The sequence below is a fragment of the Panthera uncia genome (assembly GCF_023721935.1).
Source record: "Panthera uncia isolate 11264 chromosome E2 unlocalized genomic scaffold, Puncia_PCG_1.0 HiC_scaffold_20, whole genome shotgun sequence".
Taxonomy (NCBI): domain Eukaryota; kingdom Metazoa; phylum Chordata; class Mammalia; order Carnivora; family Felidae; genus Panthera; species Panthera uncia.
The window spans coordinates 19,687,934-19,694,035 of record NW_026057589.1 but is presented as its reverse complement, the minus strand read 5'-3'; the positions used below and the strand labels follow the sequence as shown (position 1 = coordinate 19,694,035).

General features: G+C 41.6%; 1 pseudogene; it reads left to right on the top strand.

Annotated features, from left to right (window-relative positions):
• The first annotated feature begins 394 nt into the window (after positions 1–394).
• Positions 395–896, top strand: LOC125916487 (thymosin beta-4-like; annotated as a pseudogene).
• Positions 897–6,102: the final 5,206 nt, after the last annotated feature.

Genomic DNA, 6,102 nt, shown 5'->3' with positions numbered 1-6,102 from the left:
GGAAGAGAAGGACACCATATCTTCAATTTACTCAAACAGTTCAATAAATTATATATAATACATAATATAAAATATCCACATAGTGAAATATTAGAGAGAATATTTACTATATTTATATACTATACGTTGTAGTTATATGTTTCATGTATATATTTATTTACGTAGAGAGAGAAAATTATAAAGCAAATATGTTAAATTGTTATAATTTAGGTACTTATGTGAAGGATACACAAGCATTCTTTGCACTATTTTTGTAACTTTTCTAAAAGTCTGAAATTATCCCAAATTAAAATTTTTTTTTTTAAATTAACCAAAGAGAGGTAATAATAACATCTTGAGTGCATGGCCTCCCCTATTTCCAACTGGTTTCTGTCTATTCCAGAAGCAAACCAACTCTATGTCTTTCATCCATTAGACTATTTCAGCCACTTGGCTTAAAACCACACAAATTCAGACTCAGCGGCCACTGCACAGATCAGACTTTGCCAGCTCACATGTCTCACTCAGCTTCCTCTACAACTATGTCTGACAAACCCCATATGGCTGAGACTGAGAAATTCGATACATAGAAACTGAAGAAGATAAAAATGCAAGAGAAAAATCCACTGCCTTCAGAAGAAACCACTGAATGGGAGCCACAAGCAGGTGAATTGTAATGAGGTGTGCAAGCCAATACATACTGTCTGTTCCACAAGCATTGTCTTCTTATCTTCTTTCTTTGAGCTGTTTAACTTTGTAAGAAGCCAAGAGGTTGGATCCAGTTTAAATGATTGTGCTGCCCCCTTTTCAAGTCAAAGAACTACTGGCAAGGAAGGCTGAACCTGCCTCTCCAATGGGCCTCTCTGGCTGACAAGGAAGGAAAAGAACTTGCATGTTGGTGAAGAAAGAAGCTGGGAGGGGTGGGCGGTGGGTGGCAGACTGGCAGGGAAATCTCTAGTGAAAACCAAGCTGGCCCAAGGTATCCTGCAGGCTGTAAAATACAGTTTAATCAGAGTGCCATTTGTTGTTGTTGTTGTTGTTCAAATTATTTTAATTCTTGCAATGCACAATTTTTTCATAATCAAATAAAGTTTTAAAACCAAAATTTTAAAAAATACACAAGTGTATTATCTTACAGTTCTGCAGCTCAGAAGTCCAAAATGGCTCTTACTGGGCTACAGTTGAGATGTTAGCAGAGTTAGAACCCTCCTTTCTGGAGACTCCAGAGGAGAATGTGCTTCCTTGCCTTTTCCCAGCTTCTAGAGGCTGCCTGCATTCCTTTGTTCATGGCCCCTACCTCCAACTTCAAAACCAGCAGCAAAGCATCTTCAGATCTTTCTCTGACTTCCTCTTCTGCCTTCCTCTACTTTAAAGGATCCTTATGATTTAAAATGAGACCCACCACGGAACACCTGGGTGGCTCAGTTGGTTGAGCATCTGACTTCGGCTCAGGTTATGATCTCGCAGTCCATGAGATCAAGCCCTGCGTGGAGCTCTCTGCTGACAGCTCACAGCCTGGAGTCTGCTTCAGATTCCGTGTCTCCCTCTCTCTCTGCCCCTCCCCGGCTCATACTCTGTCTCTCTGTCTCTCAAAAATGAATAAATGTTAAAAAAAAAAAAATTTTAATGAGACCCACCAGAATAATCCAGAACAATCTCCCTCTCTTCAAGTCAGCTGATTAACAAGCTTAATGTCATCTGCAACCTGAATTGTTCCTTGCCATGTAAGGTAATATATTCACAGTTTCTAGGAATAAGGATGTGGACATCTTTGAGGGCATTATTGTGCCTGTCACAGCTACCCTCTGCCTGAAATGCCTGGAAAGTGTGCCCCATCCCCAAGCTCTTCTGGCTAATCAGATCCCTAAATCATACTTCCTTCAGAAACATGCCTTAGTTAGTTGCAAATGTTATGGTTACTGCTCCATATGTAACTTTCTTAACTCTTCCATCCCCAGTCAACTTACCGATTTTATTTATTTGGTTTTCCGTTTGTTTATTGTACAGCCTCCTTTCTTTGGCTGTTATGATCGTTGACTGAGTCTATAAGTTGTCTTATATACTTATATACTTATATACTTTGCAGTGATAGACTGATACAGTGAAGCTCACAGATAAGTAGCCATCCCAAAACATAACCAAACGATACCCCCAGCTTTTCCTCCTTAGCCAATAGATTTACTAGGTCTTTGCCTATTTCCTAAATTTCTCATGGCTTAGGTTGTCATCCCTTACTTCTGATTCCTTCCCGACTCTTCTATGTAAGTTGAACTTGGACCTGAACTTTTTCCTTCTCCAAATGGCAAAATCTTGTTCATCTCTTAAGATTCTCACGTGATCCCTTTACCCTGCCAAGAACAATTAGCCATTCTCTTCTCTGTGCTCCCACTGGATGTGCTGGGGGTTTATGCCTCTAATACAACCGTTAACTTGTGGAAATTGAATTTCTCTCTACATCAATTTTGAACTCAAGTCTGGTTACTGGACTGTGAATTCCAAGGAGGCAGCTATTATGTGTCACATTCATTATTTATTAAATAAGTCAGTGCTCCAAGATTTCTTCCTACCTCTTTGTTTATTCCTTATTTTCAGATTAATTACCCTTGACCTAGGAGAATTCCAACTCAATGTTGGAATGCTTCCACACTTGATCTTTGGTCCGTGGTCCTCTTCTCCTCTCAGTATGTATTCCTCTCCTAGTTAATTTTATCCATTCCCTCAGTTTCAGGGCTACTTTTATGCAAATTATTCCCAAGCTACATCCATCCCAGAACTCTCCTCTGAATTAACTCCATGCATCCATTGTCTTTTGAAGATCTTTAAAGGTACCTCAAACACATGTTCAGAACAAAACTCAGGAACTTTCTCCGTGGTATTGAGAACTGTTGGTTACTTTCCTAGCACCAATGTTCCCCTACTTAACAGCAGCAACATCTCAATTTCCTTCAAGGACTTCATCCCTCCCACTCTGGGCCAAATGAGTTTCCATGAGACTGACCCCACCCTCATCCACAACCAGGGGTAAGCAGTGATTACACCAATCCACATATCCTATCCCCCTAAACAGGGTGTCTCTTGGCCTGTGGGCATATAATCCAATCAGAGCAAATGAGTCACCATGATGCTTTAGCTGGCTCCTGGAGAGAAAAGCCCTCTTCCTGTACTTGGTCATATGAGAATGTGGTCATCTTGCTTCCCCCCTAAGCAGCCAAAGGTACCCAAGGGAAGCAAAGCTGAGAGACTGATCCTTGTCACATTGTTTGGTCCCTAAACAAGTCCTGCCTAAAGCCAGTCTACCTTTTTTTTTTTTTTTTTTTTTTTTCCATTTCTGTTAGCCAACTAATCCCCCTTTTGTTTAAGCCAGCTTCTATTAGGTTCATACAAAACCTTAACTGGTACTCCCTCGCCTACACCTGACCTTCCAGAGTCTCCCATCTGAGGGAAGCGCATCATCATCCATTCAGCTAAGAAAGTCAGACACCTAGGAGTCATTTCAAATACCTCCTTCTCCTTCACTTGCCATAGCCAATCTGTCACCAAGTCCTGTCAATCAGGAGCCCTGAATATTTTTGAAATCTATTTCTCTCCATCTTTATTGTTCCAACTATGTTTGCCTAGACTATTCCACCCTCACCTACCCTGGCCTTCCTCCAATCCATTTTCCACACTGCAGCCAAAATGATCTCTTTGAAGTGCAAAAGTGCTAATTCACCATCCTGTTAAAACAATCATTTTCCACAGCTTTTAAGACAAAGACAAAATTCCAAGTTCCTTCACATGGCATCTTTCTCTGGCTCCCCCCACCCACCCACCCAAACAACAGAACACAAAAGCTTGCCTGTGCTTTTTCATTTGGGAAGTGACCCCAAGGAACAGGAGTCATTCATGGTTTAGGGAAAGGGAGGAAATGAATGAGCAAGTGGACCACCCTGTGAGCAGCTGTGATCAATCCAAAGGGAACTTCTGAGGGAGTGTGGGGAATGCATTTCAGAATTGCTCCCAGAGACAAAGGGGAGAAGCATTCACCTATAGGCTTTCATCCACCAATGGGTGGGGTGGGGGGCCGGGGGGGGGGGGTGCCTGTGGGTGTTAATTCCCTGGCACTTGAGACTTGCTCACATGTGACTGCCGGTGGTCTCCTATAAGGGAAGTAGGCCTGGGGACCAGCGAAGCCCCAGGCACACTTGGAATGAGGTCAGCACAGAATTGGTGGGAGCTTGCATGGCACGATCCACATAGCCTTGGCTGAAAGCAGGCTGAGGCCATGAGGTAACACAGTACAAGCATCTGATACCATGCACAGTCTGGCCTCTACCTGCCTTTCCAGCTTCCTCTCAACCTCTTATTTTACTCAAACCATGCTAGTCTTACAGTTCCTGGACTCCACATGTTCTCACCCACCACAGGGCCTTTGAATGTGTTTCCTCTGCCTGGAATGCTCTTTCCTTCCCTATTTGTCTAGTTCCCTCTGCTTATTCATCACAACTCAACTGGAGTACCACTTTTCCCTGACTGCTAAAGCCACCGTAATGGGCACTCACAGCATCATGTGCTCCTTCTTTGAGGCACATGTGAAAGTTGCAATCGTCTACTCATGTGATCCTCTCAGACTGTCTGACTCTCCTCCCTGGACTATCTGCAACATAACGACAAGTACAGAATCCCCAGCATATGCATGGTATTTTGCACATGTCGGGCACTCAATAAATCATCACTGAAAGGATAAACAAAGTTATCTTTCTATTCAGGATGTATCTGGAACAAACAGGTGCTCAAATATTTTTAACATAGTTAAATAACTAGTGGAGCTAATACTTTAAGAAGAAGTGTTACTTTCTGGTGGAATTTATTTAACTTTCACTGAACTGCATTCTATTCCTTAAAACTGCTATAGTGAGGCTCTTCTGTGGGAAGCCAGACATTGTTTTTTGTTTTGTTTTAAGACAAATATTTCTTTAAAATGTGTGATACCTGTAAACAGCAACTAGATTCCCCCAGAAAGAATAGTTGAGAAAGAGAGAAAAGAGAAATCATCAGTGTAGATAAGAAAGCTTCATTGTGGACTAAGACAGGGATGCTATCTAAAACAAATGGGTACAGGTTATTGACCACAAGAAGAAGAAAATTCATTGGTATGTAAAAACAAACTCCCCAGAATCACTCTGAGCTCTCCCTTTTAGCCAGCACCATCAATTATGATTATTAAGCGCCTGCTCGGCTGCTGTGCAGTGGAAGAGGCAGGGAGGTTTGGTAGCTAGGCAACGGCCTGGAAACTCAAAGGGTAGGAGTTGTGATGCTGGCTCCTCCATAAAAGTGATAAGTGGCCTTGGGTAAAACTCCCCCTGCCTTGTTTTCTTCATCTGAAAAATAGTATCACCAGTCTGCCTTTCTACATTGAGGGAAGAAAAACAGAGTGAACAGTACATGGCAATTGTAGGAAAGTGAGCTTATGGGGCTTAGGGAGTGAAGGACTCAACAGGGGACCAACTTTTCAACTGAAGTCACCGCTTTATTACTAACAGGTTGAGCCCGAATAATCTGTGCCTCAGTTTATCCATCTGGAATGATTCATTGATAATGGTCAGGTCCTGACTTAAAATACAAATTAAAACGTGGGTCTTTATTTCTATAAGACCTCTCCCCCAAAGTGTCCTCAGAATTTCTCAGGTAGCCCTAGAGTAAGCACCACAAAGGCAAATGTCACATTTACCAGATTCACTACATAAGCCCCAGCACCTGGCCCAGGGTCTGGCACACAGTTAGTACTCAGGTGTTTACTGAATGAGCTCAGCGATTATTTAAATAATACCAGCTTTTTAAAAGGGGACAAGAGAGTATATAACCTTAAGTGACATGTTACTAGTCTTGAAGAAAAAAGTCCATGGAACAACCTTAAAGGAAATGGTCTAAAGAGAAATCCACGCCAGGTCATGAATAGTCATGAAAGAGATTACATTTTGACTAATTCTCTTTTGTTATTTTTACTATTATTTAGAACAGTCCCAAATAATATAGTTCCAGCCCAACAGTGTTCCTCTCTCCAAATATAACTGTCATTCCTGTAGAGTAAGTTTAAAAAATGTTTATATATTATCAAAATTAAGTTTCAAAATGAGCTACAGT